Source organism: Notolepis coatsorum, assembly GCF_963971535.1.
Source record: "Notolepis coatsorum genome assembly, chromosome: 9".
Classification (NCBI taxonomy): Eukaryota; Metazoa; Chordata; class Actinopteri; order Aulopiformes; family Paralepididae; genus Notolepis; species Notolepis coatsorum.
Window position 1 is genome coordinate 142,608,520 of NC_140173.1, and position 26,291 is coordinate 142,634,810.

General features: G+C 41.9%; 1 protein-coding gene across 4 annotated transcripts in view; it reads right to left on the reverse strand.

The window, feature by feature from the left end:
* znf451 (zinc finger protein 451) overlaps positions 1–11,125 on the reverse strand; it is a 34,912-nt gene extending 23,787 nt beyond the window's left edge. For 3 of the 4 annotated variants that reach the window (XM_084321109.1, XM_084321106.1, XM_084321108.1), the window contains exon 1: positions 11,051–11,125. The gene's annotated coding sequence lies outside the window, so the exon portion shown is untranslated. Of the gene's footprint in view, positions 1–11,046 lie in introns of all 4 variants that reach the window. The other variant, XM_084321107.1, reaches the window with a different exon arrangement.
* Between the last annotated feature and the right edge of the window lie 15,166 nt (positions 11,126–26,291).

Sequence of the window (26,291 nt, forward strand, 5' to 3'; positions counted from 1 at the left end):
TAGGGAGGCGTGAACACTTTGGGCAACCAACATGTACTTCCGCGTTTCTCCGATTGGCCAGCGATCGGCCAGCCCTCTACGCTCGTTTTCCCCCTACGCATTTCGTACTTGTCTCCCTGTGTACAGCTGAGAGCTCCAGCATAGCTAACTTATGTCCGCGAGCTAGGCGCAAGCCAGAGTAAAACAGTTTTCATTCAATCAATAATAACATTAACGAGACTCTCGTTGTGTCTATTCTGCTAACGCTACCTCTCATTGCTTTAACGTTACCTAGGCTCTCGTGTCTATCTGCTAACGTTAGCATTAGGTAATAACCGGTTTAAAATGGATGGTGATTACCTCACGTTGTGTCTATTCTACTAGCATTAACCATTAGTTACTAGTACAAACAATCAATAGCGAGTTATATTGATCACACTATGTACGATAGCCATGCTAAAACGCTAGCACAACATTAGCACCTAACCTAACAAGCTTAACAAGTCAGCGATCTTTTTGTGAGACTAAACTCTCCGCTCTGTGGCAAATTGTGTTGATGTCGGTTTTGTTTCATCAATAAATGAGGCAGAATACACAGTGACTGTATCCTTTTTTGTTTATTGCACTTGTTCCTGCTGCAAATTAAATCATATGTGAGACATTAAAGATGGCGGCTTTCTGTTTTTCTGGAGACCCTCCAACGAGTGACGCGTCTCTCTTCTGACCAATCAGTGGTCTGCAGTGTTTCACGTGACTCATGAGGGGGTAAACGAGCGTAGAGCGGCTGGTATTCACGAAGGAGAGCGCTGGCCAATCAGAGAAACGTGGAAGTACATGTTGGTTGCCCAAAGTGTTCACGCGGTAGGGAGGGGTTTTAGTTTGTATGGTTTGGGAGGAGAGAGGAGGTAGGAAGGGGTTTTAGTTTGCGTGGTGTGTTACAACAATAAATAACTAAATGTTCTAAATAAATAACAATGTTGAAATTGAGAAGTTTGGACTACTGAATTTTTTTTGTTATTAGAGAGAGTAAAGTACGGGAGAAAAGCACCGTTGGGTACCGGTACCGTTATCAGTTCAAATGGGAACGGTACCCAACCCTATAGCACAATCACACAAATCATAGTATAGTATACTTCTTTTTTTTTGTCAATAATACCATGCAGTTGTTAATGATATTGAGTTTTACACAATACTGGAACTTCAGGGTTTCCCATTAATGACCTAGACCATAGGTGTCAAACTCACGGCCCGCGGGCCAAATCCGGCCCGCCACGTCATTTGATGTGGCCCCCCAAGAGCTCAGGTAAAAAAAAAAGAAAAAAAAACAACGTTTTTTTTTTTTTTTTTTACATTAATATTGGGTTAAAAAATAGCAGTGTTAAAATAATTGTGGGTTAATGCGTTAATAAAGCTTTAACTTTGACAGCCTTAGTTATTACACATTCTTACACATACATGTATGTTGAACATCTGAGGTAACAAAGGAAAAAAGCCAAAAGCACTTACTCCTCAGACATTCTTTGACAATTTTACAGCCCAAAATACAAAAAAGATCCAGGCGGAATAGGTAACAAAGGGTTGAAGAAATATTGTCTGAACTGTCGGATGCAAACTGGCTGTGTGACATAACCGAGCATCTCGCTCAATTGAATAAGAAGCTGTAGGGACGCAAACAAATCCCACCCAAAATTTGACCAATATAGTTGTGAACTGAGACAACCCTTATTTTGTTATTTTTGAGTACAGTTACAGTTGTGTGTTCATGCAGACACATAATAGCAATTTCATTACGAATTGAAAATGGGGGACCCTGATGTAAACAAGTCGAAAGTCTTTCTCTGGTCTGCATCCCCTTAACAATTGTGTGTATTGAGCTGTACTGTACTGTACCCATTCTGCAATCTGTTAATTAAAGTTAATTAAACTATCTTCCATTAGTTGGATGTATGGCCTCTGCAAGGTTGTGTGCAGCCATTTGTTTTTGTAACATCTGCTACATCTGTCCCATGTGTTCTTTGCAGCTCACAGTTGTTAGTTCTGCCCCTCTTGACTGTGACAAAAAGGTTTTGAACAAACTTAATGTCATAGCTTGTATTTGATGATATTCTTCTTTGTTATTTACTTGAATGGTTTGATCATTGATTGGTGGAGTAATATGGGCTTCTGATAAACTAAAATTATTTGTTAAAATAACATAAGCTAACATATATTTTTACATTTATGCAAATTAATATCCAATATGTATAACTTGAATAAGTAATAAATACAGAAACACCATGTTTAACAATATGTAAATGTGTAGCTACATTTATTTTACATTACATTAACATTTATACGGTCTTTGGCCCTTTGAGGGCAACCATAATGCTGATGTGGCCCTCTGTGAAAATGAGTTTGACACCCCTGACCTAGACTGTGGCGGCCCGCCACAGTTGTATAATGATTTTTTTTTTTTTATTAACAGTTAGTTGTTAATCATTATAATTTTTTTTTAATATAAAGTTTGCCAATAGGGATGTATCAGTAGTATTGGCAGTGGTAGTAGTCGTAATAGTAATCCACCATATTTTTTTATTTTCTAAAAAATAAACCAGTTCAACACAGGTAAACACTTTTGCTTCATTTCTTTGATGGCTCAAATGTATGCTCTAGTCCAGTGGTTCCCATTGACCTCTCCGCGAGACACCTTAGCCGTTCCATGTATTTGTTAAATTCCACCACCAGCACACCTTGATTCAACTAATAAAGGGCTAGTTAAGTTGAATTAGAGCCATATGAAATCAGTTTTATTTTTTTCCAAATTCCATTTAATTTTTTTCCAAATTCCGTTTGAATATTTCAGAATTCTGTATTTTGCTTTGTAGGCTCATTTTACCATCAGAAATAGTGTCTAATAAGTGGGAATGAATAAATGTCCAGTCCACAATTTAATAAGATATAAGTCCATTTAATAGGGCTGTCTTAAAATACTTCGAAGCTTCGTTCGATGGGCATGGGATTCGAATATGAAAATAAAATTCGATTATTAAAAAATCAACTCTGCCTCTCTTTGTTAACTACAACAAGCAATGCCGTTTGTTATTTAAGATGAGGTCGGACTCTGCACTGACAGATTTGTGTTCATTGTGCTGCTTTTATAAAGCCTCAAATGACAGCTTACAATATTTCATGAAAGCAAAGTGTTTTGTTTGTCTAAGATTTAAAAAGGTTTAAACTTTACAGGACTGACAAAGTTGAACAAAGTGCTGTACAAGTCCCACAACATAAAGGAAAAAAAAAGAAAAAAAAAGATTTATACAGTTGATTCCATTTTTATTGCTCAATTCCGCAATTTCGTCTGCGATTCCGTGAATGCGGATTCCATATGGCTCTAGTTGAATCAGGTGTGCTGTTGGTGGAATTGAACAAATACATTGAACGGCTGGGGTGCTTCGAGGAGAGGATTGGGAAGCACTAGGCTAGTCGATTTTGTGTTTTGAGCACAAAGTTCATCATAGATCTGGCCTCTTTATTTTGCTCTCAAAAGTGCACCAGATTGATGCATTTAACTTTAAAATGTACAAAACAAAGTTAGGAGGTTCACCCCCCATAGTCTCTGAAAATCCTGTGGGAAACACTGAACTTCTTACTGCAGTACATGCATACCAGCAAATCCTGGTGCATCCTGGAGACACAAAGCCAGCAGTAGCTAGTTCTTAACAACGGGATGGGTGATGGTGCACAGGCTACTACCTAAGAATGGTAGGGGCGAGGGCTGCTTGATTATGGCAAACATTTTATAAAAACATGATTACTCATTGATTTGAGAACATCATATGATGACGACTGAATTTGTTTTGCATTTCTTGACCAAAGGCTGCCTTTCTGTCATCTTCTACAAGCCATAGCTGTCAACCATCTCGTTTTTCCCAGGATTGTCACGTATTTCACCCCTCCTTCCCGCCGTCATCCCGTTTACAAAATGGCTGCAATTCCCCTCCGTGACGACAGGTGGCAGCAGTGTAGATGAATGAATGAATGAAAACTTTATTTAACAGATTGCAGAATGGGTACAATACAGTACGGCTCAATACATACAATTGTTAAGGGGATGCAGACCTGAGAAAGACGTTTGTCTTGTTTCCATCAGGGTCCCCCATTTTCAATTCATATAGACATTTATGACATACACAACATACATGACATTTATGGCATAGGGACATATAGGTATTTAGTACTGATACATTTGTGACATAAACGGTATTCAAATATACAGTACTGTTACCCCTAGATCCTGACAGAGTATATACATATGATGGGGAGGGGACTGTACATTAGGAGGGGGTGGGTGGGTGGGAGAGAAATATACATACGGCGGGGAGGGAATATATACATGCGGTGGGGAGGAGACTGTCTATTAGGAGGTGGTGGGGGTTTTGGGCATTTACGATGGCCAGTTTCGAATTGCAGCCTCCCGTAGGTGCTCTTTAAGAGCGGTTTTGAATGTGGGCAGGGATTCACATTCCTTTACAGCTTTGGGTAGGGCGTTCCACATTGTTGTGGCATAATTGCGAAACGTGTTTAGTCCCTTGTTTGAGCCGAATCTGGGTTTAACATGATTTGTTGAGCTTCCTCTGGTGTAGTGGTTGTGGTATTCACTGACCTTTGGGAAGTATTTTGACATGTACATGGGCACCCCGGTCGTATAGTGTATCTTGTAGATTAGAACGTTAGCACAGGAAGTCAGACCGGAAGACGGTTGCGACCCGAAGAAGAACAGGAAACGGATAAACTACCTTACCCACAAAAGGCAGACAAGTGATACCGGCAAAGTGGGGTTGTTCCCGGAGAGCTCACCCTCGGCCGTGGTTTCTCAGTGTATAATGTATGGTGCTCTGCTCTCCCTCAACATGCGAGTAGGGTGAGACAACACCATTCTTTAGTCCAAATAATACCCTACTTTATACTATATTATTGTCATTCGTTTTTAATGTAAAGTCAGTCTTACATTGGCACTGCTTTAACGTTGCATTTACCCATAATCCATTGCTGTATTAGACATGATGCCAGTATAACGTTTGTAATATGAATGAAGAGCAAATGTAACGTTAATCATCAATACACAATGAAACAATATCTTTATCTATATATCACATGTCAAAACTAGTTTAATAAAAGAAGATTTAATACAGTTAAATAAATAAATAAATAGATAGATAAATGAAAAGCAATTAACCTAACGATGGGACCAGGCGATGACACACACAGGGCTACTAACCTAACGATGGGACCAGGCGATGACACACACAGAGGCTACTAACCTAACGATGGGACCAGGCGATGACACACACAGGGCTACTAACCTAACGATGGGACCAGGCGATGAGACACAGGCTACTAACCTAACGATGGGACCAGGCGATGACACACACAGGCTACTAACCTAACGATGGGACCAGGCTAGGGCTGGGCGATATGGCCTAAATATGATATCACGATATTTTCTGACCTTTCGGCGATACACGATACACATCACGATGTTTTTCTTTTTTCCCCAAACAATTCATTATGAGGCTTACCAAGACAGTATTTGAGTTTGCAAGCTAACATTAAAGACTAAATAAAATACCCATGCATTTAGCATTTTTATATTATATATTAGATTTAGATTATTGGATTATTAGATTATATATTGCATATATTTAGCAATGAGATATTATATGATTTAGATATGAAATATGATTAATTGAAAATGGGGGACCCTGATGTAAACAAGACGAAAGACTTTCTCTGGTCTGCATCCCCTTAACAATTGTGTGTATTGAGCTGTACTGTACCCATTCTGCAATATGTTAATAAAGTTTTAAATCAATCAATCAATCAATAAATAGCATTTTAGCATTTTTATGAAACTACTGTATATTTGTATGTCTCTAAATGTTTTGATGAATTGAAAATGGAGGACCCTTATGTAAAAAAGCCGAAAATCTTTTTCTGGTCTTCATCCCCCAGTCCACTGTTGTTGTATTGAGCTGTACTGTATTGTACCCATTCTGCAATCGTTAATAACGTTTTCATTCATTCGATCATTCAGCCGGCAACAGAATAATTTTGATTGACAGTCGAGTCTGCCAATTACGTCACACCGATTGAACCCGCCCTGCTGTTCTTAGCACCAATCGGCAAGCTCTATGCGTTTTTTACTTCCGCAATTGATTTTGACGAGAGCTGAGCTCAGCTCAACGACAACAACAGCTCCCAATCCCTGAGTGATTACCAGCGCACCGCAGCATGACTAAACAAGCCATAATGATTTTATTGCAACTAGAGCTGCCGCGGTATTGATATTTTCCTTACCGCACGAATTTGCGAAATATTTCCTACCGCCGCGGTAATTACCGCACAGTGCGCAAAAAAAAAAAAAAAAGTTTGAATGCATTTTTTTTTTTTTTTAGTAGTCTACTCTTATAGCCTGCCTCTAGTCTAATGGCGCTTTTCCACTGCATAGTACCTACTCGACTCGACCCGCTTTAGGCACCTGGTACTTCGTTCCTTTTCCACTGCAGCCAGGTACTACTACTCCGTTTGTCTCCGTGTGGGGAATGGGGATGCAGGCGGGGCCGCCGCCGCTCGCTTGTGTACACTGAAAGCTCCGTGGGCATAGATGTCCGAGGGCTTGCAGCAAGCCAGAGTTTAACACAGTTTCAATCAATCAATCAATAACAACATTAACCAGACTCTCGTTGCGTCTATTCTGCCAACGCTAACGTTACCTCTCATTGTGTATTCTACCAAGCAAACCCGGGCTTAACGTTACCTCTCTATATCGGCTGACTGTAGTATTAGGCTAATAACGACAACAAACTTAACACATCAGCGATCTTGTTGTGACACTAAACTCTCCGCTCGGTGGTAAATTGGGTTGATGTCGGTTTTGTTTCATCAATAAATAAGGCAGAATACACAGTGAATCCATTATTTTTTGTTTATTGCACTTGGTTCTGTCGCAAACAAATCCTGAATGAAATGCATCCTTAGCGAGGCAGTAAAGATGGCGGCGCGGCGTTCTGTTTTCGTTCAGAGGCTACAAAGTGTGACGCGTCGAGTAGGGGGTATCTGCAGAGCCGCAGAGCCAGGCTGGACCAATAGGGTCGCTTGGAACCGAGTAGGGTATATCTGCAGAGCCGCAAGCCGCAAGCCAACTTTATTATTATGATAAAAAACAGCGGTGACGCGGTATTCAGCCTAACTCTGCGGTGAGCGTGATGCAACAGCGATACCGCGGTAATGCGGTTATCGCGGCAGCTCTAATTGCAACGAATGTTATAATAAAAGCCTTTCCATACATCTGTCTGATTGAAAACTTTATTAACAGACCGCAGAATGGGCATGCACAACTCTGCACGAGCTGAGATATGAACAGTAACGCTTGCTATCTGTCGTCATCGGACGTTGCTATGTTTGGGTAAATACGCTAATGTTATTGAACGTGTAACTATATAACGTTAATGCCACAAAACGAATGCCTTTGTTAATAATAATTAGTAACTTTGATGCAGTAGTGTGTGTGGGGGCGGCGTTGTTCAAAAGTTTGAACGGGTGTGGACCAGATTGACGCAACACAATCCTCTTGGGCAAAACATCACGATATCCACAATACGTTAAAAAAGTGTATCGTTAATGAACTGTACCCGATATTTATATAATATCGTCATATCGCCCAGCCCTAGACCAGGCGATGACACACACAGGGCTGCTAACCTAACGATGGGACCAGGCGATGACACACACAGGGCTACTAACCTAACGATGGGACCAGGCGATGACACACACAGGGCTACTAACCTAACGATGGGACCAGGCGATGACACACACAGGGCTACTAACCTAACGATGGGACCAGGCGATGACACACACAGGGCTGCTAACCTAACGATGGGACCAGGCGATGACACACACAGGGCTACTAACCTAACGATGGGACCAGGCGATGACACACACAGGGCTACTAACCTAACGATGGGACCAGGCGATGACACACACAGGGCTACTAACCTAACGATGGGACCAGGCGATGACACACACAGAGGCTACTAACCTAACGATGGGACCAGGCGATGACACACACAGGGCTACTAACCTAACGATGGGACCAGGCGATGACACACACAGGGCTACTAACCTAACGATGGGACCAGGCGATGACACACAGGCTGCTAACCTAACGATGGGACCAGGCGATGACACACACAGGGCTACTAACCTAACGATGGGACCAGGCGATGACACACACAGGGCTACTAACCTAACGATGGGACCAGGCGATGACACACACAGGGCTACTAACCTAACGATGGGACCAGGCGATGACACACACAGGGCTACTAACCTAACGATGGGACCAGGCGATGACACACACAGAGGCTACTAACCTAACGATGGGACCAGGCGATGACACACACAGAGGCTACTAACCTAACGATGGGACCAGGCGATGACACACACAGGTAGAGCCATATGGAATCTGCTATCACGGAATCGCGGACGGAATCGCGGAATTGAGCAATAACAATGGAATCAACTATTTAAAGTTTTTTTTTTTTTTTTTTTTTTTTTATGTTGTGGGACTTGTACAGCACTTTGTTCAACATTGTCAGTGCTGTACAGTTAAACCTTTTTAAATTGTGGACATTTATTCATTCCCACTTATCAGACACTATTTCTGATGGTAAAATGAGCGTACAAAGCAAAATACAGAATTCTGAAATATTAAAAACGGAAAAAACGGAATTTGGAAAAAAATTCAATGGAATTTGGAAAAAAATAAAACTGATTTCATATGGCTCTACACACACAGGCTACTAACCTAACAGCTTCAGGGTATTCAGGGAGATGGCAGATGGCACTCATGCTCACAAATTAGCCTAACTTGTTTGATTGCGTAAATAAAGGGGCACTTCACCGATAATCTCACACACACATCCCAAGGCTCTAACTGTTGCACACACACCACTGGCGTAACTCTCTCTCCAGGTGTGCCGGGGACAGATTTGTGGGCGTGGCGAGTGACGTCGCTGGGGGGGGGGGGGGGTTAGGGCCCCCCCCCCCCCCCCCCCCCCTGTCAACCTCGATTTTTTTTTAATACCAGGGGTGCAATACCGCATTTTCCCAGGCGGTGGCGCCATTTCTCCATGTAAACGACACACTGAGCTCATACATACAGAATTACATTGCATTCAGAGATCTCCAGGGTTCAAACAACCAAAAAACAATTATCTTCCTCTAAACCAGTAGGAACGCCTTTCATCTCTGATGGCTCCCATTGTGAAATGTATTTACAATACAAGGATGTTACAATACTTCCATTGAATATGACAACAACAACAACAACAAAAGCTATGGTATGTCATAAATGTATAGATGTAGCAGTACTGTCTATCTGTATGTCATGTGTGTCATATGAAGCCAGACCAGCACTCTCAGGTTCAAAATTTAATGGCAGCCCCCCCTCTCTACCTAGATTTTTTTTTAAATACCAGGGGTGCAATACCGCATTTTTTGTATCTTTTTTGTATCACAAACAGTACTGTATTTGCAAATCTGGTAGTTCTTTTGTTAGTTCTTCTTCTCGCAGACGCAGATTCAGCTGTTGTTGTGATGAGTCTGATGACGTAGCAGGGGGTGTACAGGCGCGTTGCCAGATCGGTTGGTTTTCCACATAATTTTAAAGCCTGTTTACGGTGTATTTTAACTGGGTTTTCGGCTGAAATACATATGAAATCTGGCACATCTTTGAACGCCGTTATAACAGAGTGCTGAGAATGAACGCACTTTTGAACTCCCAAGTGCTCCTAACTGCAAGCCCAGATAAGTACTCGCTATTTGCATATCAATAGCGCCGGTCGTATTTAACACACCTGACGACCGGCGCTATTGATATGCAAATAGCGAGTGCACTCTCAGATTTCAGGAACGCACCACACACACACTGCTGGTGTCGTCACTGCTGCTGGTTTAGCTCTAGATAAGGGCAAGAATGCGACCCCCATCTACTTCTCTTTGCATAATAGTAGGACAGGTAGTCAGAAGGGGGGGGGACATAACTGCATTCTGAAAAAATGGGGGGGACCCATTCCAATGTCCCCCGTGCCAAATACGCCCCTGACACACACACACACACTCATTTAATTTGACAGTTATTGAGAGTTAATGAGTTGAATATCGCCTCCCTGTGATGCCATCAGAGGACACTGAATTAGCTCAATGAAATCACGTAGATGAAAAATAGCAATCCTATTGCAATCATTATCTATAGTTTTTCATCGACATCCTTTCATCGATCTTACATTGCAATGTCAATCTCTAGTAGTGCCCTATTCATCATGACGGTGTATAAGTGTGCAGTGATTTAAGGACACCACAAAATGTACAGTTTCTACGTCAAATGTATATATACTCTCTTTTCTGGACTCTTGATTCACAAACAGTACTGTATTTGTAAATCTGGTATGTCATAAATGTATAGATGTAGCAGTACTGTCTATCTGTATGTCATGATGTATACATGTTATGATGAATAGAAAATGGGGGACCCTGATGTAAACAAGACGAAAGTCTTTCTCTGGTCTGCATCCCCTTAAACAATTGTGTGTGTTGAGCTGTACTGTATTGTACCCATTCTGCAATCTGTTAATAAAGTTTTCAATCAATCAATCAAACCCATTCTGCAATCTGTTAATAAAGTTTTCAATCAATCAAACACAACACACCGCCACAGCATTTGAATCGACTGGCACCAAAACACTGCTTTGAATATTAGATTCACACAATATGAATGTTGGCTAGATAACGTATCATCAACACAGATGAAGTATTGCAGTGACACACTATGTTGCAGACAGTGACAAACAGCACATGGAGATGAGTCGAACACTAGCCAGCATAATGCTCTTGCTAATGCTAAGCTAACTTAGTTAACGTTAGCTAATGGGGTGAAGCTAACGCTAGCTAGTTGTATAGCTGACGTTAACTGATGATGGCACAGGTTATTAATCGGAGAGCTTATTATAAAGTCGAGCCACTTCTTACCTACCTGGTTTGTTTGGTTATTATTTTGTGTTTTGTTTGGCGCTTCGCTGTTGAGAGCAACAGCAGCGCCACTGTGTAGAGTCTGTCAAGTCAGTTTATTTAAGGGATTCTACTTCCGGGCAGACGTTTACCAACTCCTTCTAAATAAAAGTTGCCCGTTACAGTTCCACTGTACAAGGTTTATATACAGTACAACTCAGATTCAGATTTATTTCATTATCATAGCTTTTTTTTATTTATTTTTTTAAATGTACATACATTCAGAAACACGTGAGATGCTTGTTTTTCCTGGCTCCTCATCAACCGTAGTAGATTTGTAAACGCAAAACACAACGATTTATACAAACTATACAATACAAGGTATAGTGTGTGTATAGTTTGTTTGTATAACTATGGGGTTTCTGTATAGAATGTTGTTAAAATGGAATAGTGTATAGTGTATAGTGCAGCAATGCAAGTGGGAGTTATGTCACCGGGGGTTGAGGATGGGGGGTGCGAGGGGGGGGGGGGGGGGGGGGTGCGGGGCGAGGGGGCGGTAAGTTGACCGTTGAGCAGCCTGACAGCCCGTGGATAGAGGCTGTTGGTTGTTGATTGGTTGTTGAATACTAATGTATAGGCTACATATATAAAATTATATATTAAACTACTCCAGTCATCGGCATATAGACCTTTTCTAACTTGACAACATAAACATTCTAAATAGGCCCCTTTGTGTTTCCTGTTGCAATGTTTGTTCATACAGTAAGATAAGATATCTCTTTATTGATCCCCTTGGGGAAATTCACAGTATAGACTGTGAGTTGTGTGTCCCCACGTCAAGATGTATTTTTGGAACAAACAACAAAAATACCTACAAGCTGGACCCTCGAATGGATGATGGCCTTTTGAGAGTTGGTGGACGACTGAGTAGAGCGGCGATGCCTGAAGAAAGAAAACATCCACTCATTCTGTCTAAAGATCAGTACATTTCCACACTCATACTGAGGCACATCCACCAACAACTAGGACACAGTGGAAGAAACCATACATTGTCGAAGCTTCGTAAGAAGTTCTGTATCACAAACGCCAATTCGGCTGTGAGGAAGATCATTGGAAAGTGCGGGTTTTGCAGGCTCCATTGTGCAAGGGTAGGAGAACAGAAAATGGCAGATTTGCCCAAGGAAAGGCTTCTGCCTGATTTACCCCCCTTCACGAATGTTGGCGTTGACTACTTCGGGCCATTTGAAGTGAAGAGAGGCCGAAGTACATGTAAGCCGAAGTACATGTAAGCGATACAGAGTAATTTTTACCTGTTTCTCAAGCAGAGCTGTCCACTTGGAAGTGGCGCAGTTGTAGCTTTAACCTCATTTGAAAATGAAACAGAAGACATTTCTTTATCATTTGGTGAATATATTATACACTGTAAGAAAGAAAGCTGCAAGAAAACGGTAAATGTCTGGCATCAATGGTTGCCAAATACTTACTGTCAAATTTCAATAAAATCAAACACATTTACAGATTACAACCTTTATTTAATGGTTAATATTTTGATACAACTGTATTTCTATGGCATTTACACTTAAAGTAGAAAAACAAAAGTAATCTGTAAAATAATACAGTGAATTTCCTGTGAAAAAACATTTATTTTGTACAGTGTAGGGGAGACTTTTATCAGACCTACCAATATCCACGTTGCCTCAAGGCTATTACATGCCTTATTTAACATTGAAAAAAATAGCAGTCACCAAAATACTTGATAATTCTTCTGAGATATGTTCTACAGGTTGTTTGCATATAACTCTACACTCTGGAGTTAATGTTGATCGCAAGAGACCCGGATTGCAGATCGAGTGATTGGATTATTAGGTTGAGACAACGATGCCAACCAACGGGTGTTAAAGACAATGGGGCTGGAGACGGTGCAGTGCCAAGGCTATGAGAGAGGGCACCAGCGAACCGAGCGAAACCATGGACGCCAGACAATGGTGAAGAGAAAAAACGTGAGTGTGTCTCACGCTCTGGGGTTTTAGCCTTATCTAACCTCGCAAGCCAATGAAAACGAACAGATATGCATCCGTAAAAATATGAGCGACACAGAGAGAGCCAGAGGAGACTGTTTTTGAATAGGAAGTGTTCAAATACGGGGGGGGGTCAGGCTGTGTGTATTTCAGAGAGAGCGGCAGAGAGCATACAGGGTCTTATCTAAAAGGAAACAAAACAGAGCCACAGATGGCTTGGGAAAGCAAAACAAAAGCCAGAGTGTAAAAGTGTATTGAGGGAGACGGAGGAGGGACGGCTAAGCAAGACAAAAGTGGCTGTGGGGTCGATGCATGGTAGGCATCGACTAACGAGATCACAGTTTTGACTGGATGCTGTCTTCCTTCCTCAGGCACGAAGGAGGGGGGGCTGTGTACGGTAAAACGACAGCCGAGTATGATTGAAAAACCAAGTAGTTTGTTGATTCTGAAGGTTGATTTAGAATCAAAGGGAGGAGTGAAGGAATCTATGTTTTTCAATGTGTATATAATGTATTGGTGGGTGACAGTATCTACTCAGACGGATCTATAGATCTTAAAAGTAGCCGGCAGTCAGTGTGTGTTGCAGCAGACTAACAGCAGCAGATGAGGATTCGGGCTGTGCTCTTTAACATCAACAGCTGATAGCCACAGCATCAAGGTTACTCGATCTGGAGAAAGTGCATTATCAAGCCACAGCATTTGTTATGGGGTAAGAGGGGCGGTAATTTCAACATCGCCGTTGCTATAGTGATTTGGGTCAAAGAGCCGTTGTCAAAGACTGCGTGTCACGTAGCAACGAGGAAAGGGGGGTGGGCCCCCGTTGCTAGGGAGAAGACGTTATGATGTGAGTTTCTTCCGGGATAAGTTAGACTGAGATACGAAGCACAGACGAGCAGACGTGTTGATCAGAGACTTTGAAACGGCCCTCACGGGGAGGAAGGGAATATGCCATGTCATCGCTAGCTTCGGCTAACAGGGAATGGTGGTTGGCCACAACGAGGCCCAGAACCATTGGACTGTCGTGACAGAAGAGACGGCGAAGAAGAATTAATTAAGACTGTTCAAGGACAATACAGAATGGGTTACATCGGGTACAGAGGCTATGTTTATGAAAATAAACATGAGGATCTAAGGAAAAAGATCACGTTGCAGTGTCGTTTCTTATGACTAACAGATGTACTAACAGGGGTTTATACAAACACAACGCAGAACAGGGAGAGGCACGAAGGAGATGACGAGATGAGATTGGCTGATTACCGAGGAATCCAACAACTTGGTACCTTATGCCGGATTTTGATAAAACAGACTTTTCAATGGGGTGACGAGTGAACAACAGCCAGCGGCCAAGCCGGCAAGCGAGGCCAGTCAACCATGGGAGATAGTCGAGTTGAGCGGTCATGAGGAGCGAGCAACCAGTGGCTGTAGAAGAAAAAGTGAATTCACTTGTGTTGAAGTGCCACAAACAACTAGTGACACTTTTTATTATGACATCCTGTTCTCCCTGTCACGTGTAAGATATAAAGGATTAAGCATATGTTTATTACATATATCTGTTTTAAATCTAAGCATATGTTAAGAGATGACTTAAGCATCAGTAATTATGAAGAACGTCTTTGTATTCTTCCTCCTACTTGTGTAAAACTGTAAGGGCTATAACTATAGACTCTAAAAACAGTAACTTGTGTAAGACTACAATATATTGTGTGGTCCTGGAGAGTGGAGGGAGAGGAGGCCTCCTCTCTTGCTGTTCTGTGAAGCCAGGAATGTGACCTTGACAGAGAATCGCTGCCTGCAGGGTTGGCCCTTGCAGTTATGGGGCAGAGAACTATTATATACTTTAAACTACTATGATGTGTGGGCATATCCACCAATGTTAAGTATATGAGTATTGAATTGTACATGTATATATATGCTATATCTGCTTTCTGTAGAATGTGGATCATTGCAGACATGCATAACTGTTTAGTGACTTAATGGGGTTTTCCCAAAAGAAAGTAATCTGTTACTTCTCCAGTAAATGTAACGACTAGAAAGGGAGGAGTTCATCCTTACTGAGTGTGTTATGTGTTATATGTTGATTGGATGGTAGAAATGACATCACTGTATTTAGACCAATAAGTAAGAGGTCTTGATATGATGCCGGACCGGTATATAAGTGACTGCTCCAGTCTCGTCGAGTCAGATTTTCAGTTTTTCTAGAGCCAGGCAATGTCGAGCGTTGTATTGGGGCATGGCCTGGCAATTTTTCAGAGTGGAGTCCCCATGACAAGACTCTGTTTTTTTAGATGATCTAAATCTTTCAAATGATAGAGGCAAAGAGAGTTTTTTGCTATGCTATGCTAACAGAGAGATGTTTTGTTTTATACTTATTTTTACTGAATTGGACATTTCCAATGCAGTCTCTTTGTAACTTACTTTTTCTAATTAAAGCAACTTTGTTTAAATACTTATTGAATTCGTGGACTGCTTTCTATCACAATGTGCCAAGACGCTGGCCTCGCCCTGCTCTTATCTGAGGTAAATCAGTATAGCTATATTCTGGAAGCCATGCAGATTGAATCAATTGCTGGTTACTACTTTTCAGCTAAAGTTATATAAAGGATATTATATATATATATATATATATATATATATATATATATGGCACTGTTTGTTGTTTGCGGGCGCCGGTATCTCTGTGTTCGACGGGCTCCATCAGATTTGTGGGAAACTGATGAAGGCCGGATGGCTGAAAACTAGGGATGTCCGATATTATCGGCCGACCGATATTATCGGCCGATATCGGCAGTAAAATGTGATATCGGAAAATATCGGTATCGGTAAAAAAAAAATTTTTTTTTTTTTTTTTTTTTTTTTTTTTTAACCTTTATTTACCCAGGCAAGCAAGTAAGAACCAATTCTTATTTTATTTATTGTCAAAAGTATGCATTTTGGTTTAATTCAACAACAAGAGATATGTAATGTTAATTTTAACTTTTTTAATTATCATATTTTGCACAGATAATGCTTACATTTAGAAAGCCTTTTGAATGCATCCAGTGAAATTATTAGTTACCTGAAATTATTCAGTTTTTTTGGGGGGAAACCCTGCATATATCGGTATCGGTTGATATCGGTATCGGTATCGGTATCGAAATTAAGAGTTGGACAATATCGGAATATCGGTATCGGTAAAAAAGCCAATATCGAGCATCCCTACTGAAAACGTTTTGTGTCCTTTGAAAATAAAAAAACAACGATATTCAGAGTGCGGTCCCTACCTCCCTTTTTTGCAAACTGAGAGTCCGGCCACTGCAGGGCCGGACGATCGGTACCACGGATTGATGGGCCTGTCGAATTGATAAGGGGTACTGGGGCTTGCAAATAATGATTAATGTTAGTACGCTAATTTTACACTATTAGCAGTAGTAATACTTATTAAAAGGCAAAGTAATATCATCAGGCTTTCAAATGATTAGCATTACAGGCCTTTCCTCAAAAATGAGGATAGTGGCGGTGACGGTGATGGTGATAATAATAATATTGCTATTATTATAGGCAAAAGAGTTCTCCCAGACATACATTCGGTTTATTACAAACAAAGAAGAGGTTAACAACTCTTCTATGCTTATATTTCATATCAACTGGATATAACTAACTAGTGACTATGAAGTAAGCGTGATTAGGAAATAGTAATTGACCCGAGAACTTAGCGAGTTTAGCACCTCGCTGGGGGATATCGGGCGGCCACAGGGTTATATCTCGAGTAAGTGACCTGAGATAGATAGAGACAACCCATCGGCATTCAACAACTTGCATGCACGGTTATAGTCGTTTAAGCCAAAATAAAGAATGGTGCATCCGTAAAAATATGAGCGACACAGAGAGAGCCAGAGGAGACTGTTTTTGAATAGGAAGTGTTCAAATGTGCGATGTGGGGAGCTCCAGTAGCTCACCGCATATCTCGGCGCTATTTCTGCGTCGGGGAAAACCGTGCTGCGTCACGGATCTGGTGGACTCTGAGTACGATTCCCGGACCCGCCGTCATTTGCCAGAATGTCTTCCCCTGCTCTATATCCCGTTTCATGCTTGACCAGAAAAGCGATAAACGCTAAAAAAAAATAAAGTTTAAAAAAAAAAAAATGTGCGATGTGGTCTCAGAGACGGCTGAAACTGTTGTGACGTATTTTGCTGTAAAAAGCTTAACAAAAAAATAAAAGCTTAGCAAAAGCTTCGGCCCTGCTGGTCTCTGAGAGAGACAAGTTACAGGTTGAAAAAGCCCTCAGCTCTGAACTTGGCCGAATCTGCACCTGGCTCGCTGATAACAAACTATCATTACACCTGGGCAGGGACGTGCACAGGACTTTAGAGGGGCAGGTGCTCAAAGGCTGAAAAGGGCACTATACCTGTGTGTGTTTGAACCGAATGCGTGATACGCGCAAGCCCGATTTTTTGGGGCCCTTTTTGGGCGGGGCCCCCTTTTTATGCTTTTTGGGGGGTTTTGGTGATCAAATATTGAATATTGAACTATAATAATCAGTGCAGGAGCTCACTTATCCTTGAAAGACACTTTTATCACTGACTTAAAAGGCCCATACATCTCCATAAATGTTCAAGGGGGAGGGAAGTGTAGTGCTTACCCTACAGACCCCAATAAGTGCTGTATATTCTGTATTGTTTAATATAAATGCATTTTTTGTATTTGAGATTCCCAAATCCCATCGGACTTGACTTCTTCGTGTCCCTCAGTGAGTGTAATACCAGCATTCAACTGTATGCGCCACAGCGGTTTCTATCATCATCATCATCATCACCACCCACGCTATGCATAAAATATATATGTCCGTGGAGAGGCACGCTGAGTAGGCCGTGCAAACTGCAATGGAATACGGGGCATCTCTCTCTCTCTTTACCTAATATTTTGATTCTATCCTGACATTTTCAGTTGGAAGGGCAGTCTATATGCACAACGGTAAAAAAGAAATATTATAAAAAAAAATAACAATAATTTAATGCCACTTTTTTATGAGGCTCAAAAGGGCAGGTGCTCGAGCACCCCATTGGGCTCTATGTGTGCATGTGCCTGCACCCATGGGTAAAACGGAATCCATTATTTTTGGATCAAATAGCAAACTCAGCAAGGCCAACGGCTTCTCTGTTACAGTGGGTGACAATATTGTCACAAGGAAAGATGAAATTACCTACCTGAGTTCCATCCTAGAGGCAAATCTTTCCTGTGACAAAATGGCAACCAATGTAATCAAAAAAGTCAACCAACGAACAAGATTTTTGTACAGGATCTCCTCTCTGGTAAATAAGAATACCCTGAAGACTCTAACAGGGGCACTCATTCAAGGGCCTTACTCCTAAAACCCACCTCACCCCTGCCCATTTTGACAATCTAGGATGGCTTAGAGTAGACGACAGAGTACAGCAACTTGCAACGGGCCTGGTCAACAAGATACGGTATACCACTAATACCCATGTACCTGTCGAAATACTTCCTAAAGGTCACTTAGGTCAGTCAAGTCCACGACCACAACACCAGAGGGAGTTCCACAAATCATGTTCAACCCAGATTCGGCTCAAACAAGGGACTAAACACGTGTCGCAATTAACGCCCTACCAGCCTTAAAGGAATGTGAATCCCTACCCTCCTTCAAAACCACTCTCAAAGAGCACCTACGGGTGGCTGCAATTAGAAACTGCTAACTGGCCCGGTAAATGTCAAAATTCCCCTTCGGATGTATATTTTTTTATTATCTCTTTTTCTTACACAGTAGGCCATGTATTTGTATGTCTTGTATGTCATAAATGTCTTGATGAATTGAAAATGGGGGATTTGATTTGATTTGATTTGATTTTTATTTAGTACATACAATTTATACAATAGTATAAAAAACAAGGGGTACAAGGATAACATGTGAAAGTCTGTCGACTTGTTTCCAACATGGTCCCAAGAAAAATACAATAAATCACAAAGAAAGAGTTAAGATAAAATAGATACAACAAGTTGATAAAATAGACAACACAATTTTCTAAGAGCCTCATTACAGCATGTCATGTTCCTGTTCTTCAAGAGTGGTGGCCAAGCACCCTCCGCAACCTATTGTTGCAGATGTCGCTTCACACCCCTCTTGAAGACAGCAATAGTGGGGGAGTTTTGGATGGCCCTGGGCAGAGAGTTCCACAGCCGGCAGGCTGTAGACAGAAAGCCATTCTGTGAATAGGAACCCTTTCTAGGCTCATAAACTGAGAGCTGTCCAGACCGTAACTGTCGTCCGTGGACCTGGCCACGCAGGACAATACGAGAGCATAAATATCTGGGGGCAGATCCATTTAACATTTTATACATATGTCCCAGTTTCAGAAAGGAGACCCTCTGCTCCACAGGGAGCCATCCCACCTCATTGAAGTGACATGGCTCAATATGGGTTCGAGGTGGCAGATTTAGGACCAATCGTATGGTCTTATTTTGGCTGGTTTGTAGCCTGTGTTTACCCTTATGTAAACCAGACGGAATTATTTTTCTGGTCTTCATCCTGTTAGCAGTTGTTAGTATTGAGCTGTACTGTATTGTACCCATTCTGCGATCTGTTAATAAAGTTTTCAATCAATCAATCAATCAATCAAACAACGGCGTCAATGTCAGTGCTTTTATTTTAAAGGCAAAACCTCTCCACCGGAAGTCTTATTCAATTTCATTTTAACTTGACAGATACTGTACAGACTGGCGGTGCATTAGTAATGCAAGTCATAAAATAGAACTCTTTGCAGCAGCAAGTGCAACTCCTCGTTTGTAATATTAAGGTGTGCTCGTTTACCACAGGGAGAACCCCGCATGGACGGAGTTTGATGGCGAGAGAACGACAAACGACGTCAGTCTCAAGATGTCCTTTACCTTGTTCCAAGCAAAAAGGCCTGCTTACTTGGTGAAGCTTAGTAACTATAAGCATTGATTGATTGAAAACTTTATTAACAGATTGCAGAATGGGTACAGTACATACAGCTCAATACACACAATTGTTAAGAGGATGCAGACCAGAGAAAGACTTTCGTCTTGTTTACATCAGGGTCCCCCATTTTCAATTCATCAGGACATGACATACAGATAGACAGTACTGCTACATCTATACATTTATGACATACCAGATCTACAAATACAGTACTGTTTGTGATACAAAAAGAGTCCAGAAAAGAGAGTAGATATACACATTTGACGTAGAAACTGTACAATGGAGGTGGTTGGGTGGGGGGGGGGGGGGGGCACACTGTACTGTACAAGCAAAACTGTACATTGGAATATTAACAAAACCATACTTGGTAATTTACTGTACATTGGAGGGGGTTGGGTTTGGACATTCACAGGGGGCAGTTTCGAATTGCCCCCGTAGGTGTTCTTTGAGAGTGGTTTTGAAAGTGGGTAGTGATTCACATTCCTTTACCATTATTATTATTATTATTATTATTATTATTATTATTATTATTATTATTATTATTATTATTATTATTATTATTATTATTATTAATAACAATAACAATAACAATAACAATAATAATAATAACAACATGTTGGCCTCCTCCTCGGTCCACGGGCCAATAGGCTGCAACAGAATACAGTTATGCAGCATCACGATGCGATATGCGCTCAAATGCAGTTGCTGACTCCCCCCTGTTCAAGAAACTTGCGCCTCTCTGCTGAGTCATGGATTGTATTAATGAAATCAATAGCTGCCTGGGCCTCAAGCCTTGTATGTAGCATTAGAGACATCATCATCATAACCAGCTCTCACGATTTGCGCTGCAATGCCACGATCACAAGTTGTGCCACTGCCACATCATCATCATCATAATAAGCTCGATTATAGCGACATGATTATTTAGGGCAGCAGGAGGAGGCGCGGAGGAGACAGCTGTCCTACATCATACCAACCACCACCGCCTGCCTCTTATGATGATCGCTGCGGCGTTTCTGGTCCTGTTGAGACCCTACAGCATCCAATGCGTTCTGTTATTATTGCTGCTTTTGCTCGCGACTATTGCGACTATTGTCTTTTTCTGCTGTTGGCACCGCAGGCTTCGCGATGGGAAGCATCCTTCCATGAAGTCGGTGCTCTCTGGAGGACGGGCGAGGAGCCGCGGTGAGTCCAGCTGCAGCCGCATCATCCTCCATCATGACATACATATTCCATCATTTCACTACTAGACCACCCTAACCCTGCTGCTATGTGTCTTATTATATATCCTTATTTTATCCGCACTAACAGTACTAAATACCTGTATGTCATGTATGTCCCTAATATGCCATAAATCATGTCATGTATGTTGTGTTGTGTCATAAATGTCATGATGAATAATTGAAAATGGGGGACCCTGATGTAAACAAGACGAAAGTCTTTCTCTGGTCTGAATCCCCTTAACAATTGTGTGTATTGAGCTGTATACTGTACCCATTTTGCAATCTGTTAAATAAAGTTTTCATTCATTCATTCATCCATTCACCCTCTCTTTTCTGTGGACATTATTGTTATACCTGACTGACCCTTATTAAATAGGCCTCAGTCAATAAAGCAGATTGTTGTTCTTCTTCATGATTTCACCCTAAGACAAGAGCCGAAAGTCCAACATTATAGGCTCAGACGACCTTCTGATGTTAGGATGGTGATCGATCCTTTAATAAAGCAGTAATAACATCTTCTATCTCTCCTCTATGCAGTTGGCCTGCGAGCTCATCATTTTCGATCTGAGGTATGGGCTATAAGCATTTTTGTCTTGTTATTAACCTGTACGCTCAATTGGCTATTATTAGATCGATTCAATTGTGTGTCTGAGATAACATTTTAAAAGGCGACCATGTATATATATATAGGCTACGACTCGGTTAATAATAACACAACAGCACGATGTTTACTTTCCAACTTTCATTATACTTTCGCCGAGGCAGCCTATTTTAGAGACCGTGTTAAGCGCATTGCGCATGCATGTGTTGTTATCAATAAATAATACGGTGATTCTGCAGTTTCTCTTTCAATAGATGAGATGATTATATATATTACGCATTTGGACATTTCCAAAACGTGGCTATTATTTATAGACACCCAAGCTTGTTTTGTTTTCAGCCAATCAAAATCCACTATAGTCTTTGTTTATCTCTTTAATTATGATTAATTGAAAATGGGGGACCCTGATGTAAACAATAGGAAAGTCTTTCTCTGGTCTGCATCCCCTTAAACAATTGTATGTATTGAGCTGTACTGTATTGTACCCATTCTGCAATCTGTTAATAAAATGTTCAATCAATCAATCAATCAATCAATGGGATCCGTTTTCTAAAACGTGTCTGCTTGTCGTGCTACATTAGCCCCTTTCGTGACTGTGATGCACCGAGTGAATCCACAGTCACTTGCTCCTCAATAGGAAACCACCCTAGATTTACCATGAAGGACTGGTTCTGGCCGAACCGTTCGTTATACAAGTATCACAGAGACATTTCAAAGGTACTCACAGTTGCACGAGGATTTCGGACAGAGATACGGGATGGTTTGAAAGCTCGGCGTTGCTAATAAACATTTAAAACATTTTTTATAAACTGCTCAAAACGGCATTATTTCCGGCGTTGGCTGCCCTGGTGTGTGTGTGTGTGTGTGTGATCACAGCGCAGGCGCACCAGGCAGCCAACGCCGGAAATAATGCCGTTTTGAGCAGTTTATAAAAAATATTTTAAATGTTTATTAGCAACGCCGAGCTTTCAAACCATCCCGTATCTCTGTCCTAAACCCTCGTGCAACTGTGAGTACCTTTGAGATGTCTCTGTTTGATTGATTGATTGATTGAAAACTTTATTAACAGATTGCAGAATGGGTACAATACAGTACAGCTCAATACACACAATTGTTAAGGGGATGCAGACCTGAGAAAGACTTTCGTCTTGTTTACATCAGGGTCCCCCATTTTCAATTCATCAGGACATATATGACATGACATACAGATAGACAGTACTGCTACATCTATACATTTATGACATACCAGATTTGCAAATACAGTACTGTTTGTGATACAAAAGGAGTCAAGAAAAGGGAGTATATACATTTGACGTAGAAACTGCACATTGGAGGAGGTTGGGTGGGGTTGTGTGGGGGCTGGGGGGGTTGGGTACATTGGGATATTGACAACCATACTGGGTAATTTACATTGGAGGTGGTTGGGGGGGGGGGGGGACACTGTATAAACAAGCAAAACTGTACATTGGGGGGGGGGGGGGGACACACACTGTACATACAAGCAAAATTGTACATTGGAATATTGACAAAACCATACTAGGTAAATGACTGTACATTGGAGGGGGTTGGGTTAGGACATTTACAGGGGCCAGTTTCGAATTGCAGTCCCCCGTAGGTGTCCCTTGAGAGTGGGTTTGAAAGTGGGTAGTGATCCACATTCCTTTACAGCTTTGGGTAGGGCGTTCCACATTGATGTGGCATAATTGCGAAACTTGTGATACTTGTATAACGAACGGTTCGGGCAGAACCAGTCCTTCATGGTCAACATACCGTTGGTTTCCTAATCCTATTGAGGAGAAAGTGACTATGTGGATTCACTCGGTGCATCACAGTCACGAAAGGGGCTAATGCCGGTAGGGTTGGATCATGGATGTCCTCCTCAGTGTCTCCTCTCCTTCGCAGGGCTGCTTCAGACACAGTCCCAGACACGCACGGCGCAGCGCGCGTCCACGACTCGTGGAGGAACAGCCAGACCTGGTGGAAATCCCCGAGAGTGATCCGGAGTCATCGTCAGGGCTGAGGAAACGCAAAGTGAAGAAGAGGGTCCTGCCAGAATTCTACCAGTCGGTACAAGTCACCCCTACACGAAAACCCGTAGGTATTCCCGAGTGCGTCGTTACCGTTGCCATGGAGACCCCTATATAAGAGCTCATCATGCTATACACTGTAAAAACTGAGCGTCGTCACTTTTTACAAATTTTACTCAACTAAACTAAAACCGTGTAAAATGCAATTCATAAATGGTTCAAATTCATTGGATTCAGCTCAATTCGATTTCGATTTTTTTTAATTATGTATAGGTGACTAATAATTATTTAATAAATATGAATTAACCCCAATCCCAATTTTTACAGTGTAGCATGTTGAGTAATCTTCATTTGCGACCTAATTGTGTAGAAATGCACAAGATGATGTTATTGAGTAATACTATCTTAGGCTGAAAGCTGAGGGTGCTCCAGTAGTTTCCTCCTATTGGATGCAGAGGAATGATTATGAATAGACTAGATACATAATGAATAATTAATAATGTGTATTCTTTCCACATTGTCATGAATTAACTTTTCTTTAATGGCGCCCTTGCTGGCAAATGGCAATAGCCTACATTTCAGAGGCAATAAGCTGACTTTTAACTTAACTTTATTGGCCTGCATTTTAGTGTTGTCTTTCTTCCTTAACTTAACACTATTGTTCCTAAAAATATAGGGTTACAGAGACTTAGAGAGAGATTTATAATATAATTATATATGTTTAGTGTCAATACAATCCTATACATTTTCATTTCACTGACCTCTAGGGAATTAAATAATACTTATATTCCCTAGAGGTCGGTGAAATGAAAATGTATAGGATTGTATTGACACGGGCGGCTAGGTGGTGCAGTGGGCAAGGCACTCACCACCAATGCTGGAGACGCTGGGTTCGAGCCCAGCTCTCCACATTGTTTTCAGTTTGGCTGGTCGTCCGTACTAATACAATTGGCAGTATTAGAGGGTGGGAAAACTGATGGGTGGGGATCGGACGTTGTGGACAGCGACTCCTACAGGTCGGTTGGTGCGCCTGCGCAGTAGAATCAGGAAGCGACGGGGGCAGCCCCCTGACGCTGAAAGATCGCGCTGCGCAGGTGAAAAGATGCGACGGCTGCTACCTCGAGTACCGGAGGGGACTCGTGCTATGTATGGCTTCGTCCACATTGCAGCCGGCTTGCGGGAGGCATGAAACAGCGTTCGAGACAGGGGAGGGTAGAATTGGATGATACGAAATTGGGATGGGAGAAAAATAGAAAATGGGAGAAAAAGTGGATTAAAAAAAAAAAGGATTGTATTGACACTACAGTGGTGCCATGTGTGTGTGTGTTGGGGTCGGTGCATCACGGTGGCACAGCGCCTCACAGCAAGAAGGCCCTGGGTTCGAACCCCCCCCCCCCCCCCCCCCCCCCCCCCCCCCCCCCCCCGAGAGGCCTTTCTGTGTGGAGTTTGCACCCTCTCCCCATGTTCGCATGGGTCTCCTCTGGGTACTCCAGTCTCCTCCCACACCATTACAGATGTGCAGATCGTGCCACTAACCATGACATGGCATTATAACTCGAGTTGGTTGCCGAGCGCTGGACTGTGGCTCCTCACTGCTCCTAAATAGTTAGGATGGGTTATACATGCAGGAGGATGACACGTTCTTGGAACAGCATGTGTTAAATTCACATAGCAAAATAAAGAGTGTCCTCCTTCCTTCTATTTTGATACCCCCCCACCTAGGAACAGTTGTGCAATTTCATGTACTAAGTCAGAATGCAAAAATCTCAGAAGAGAGTTTTTGGGGGGGGGGGGGACCCCCGTCTTAATGGTACAATCCACAAAACAAGTTTCCTGAGCAGACAGAATGCTCCAGAAGAGGCCACGCCCGACCTATAGAAGGTAGACAGCACGCCCGACCTATAGAAGGTAGACAGCACGCCCGACCTATAGAAGGTAGACAGCATGGCTGCTGTTCACTCCACCAGTGCTGACACCATGAATGCTATAATGGGTGCATGAAGCTGAATGATCTGCAAGCAAGTGCTGTTGGACCAAATATGACTTTGACGGATGATTTCTTTCTTATTTGTTGAAGGATGCATGTTTTTATTTGACAAAGTAGAGGAGTAAAGTAGGCTACTTATAGACTTAAAGGTAGAATCTGTAATGACAAAAGAGACCCCTCTTGGTTCTGCACTTTGTTTAGATTTCTTTTAGTTTTGGTCTGATGTGTGGTTGGATTTGAGTGGGTATATCTATGGGAGGGGTTCCTACTCCTGGCCACACCTCAGGCTCTGAGGCTCAGCAACACAAGCACCCCCCCCCCCATACCCACTCAAATCCAACCTGCACATCAAACCAAAACAAAGAAATGTAAACAAAGCACAATATCTGAGAAACCTCTAGAGATATTTCATCTATAGCCTACTATAGGGTTGGGTACCGAACTCTGTACTTTTAAGGGTACCGGCCGAATTACA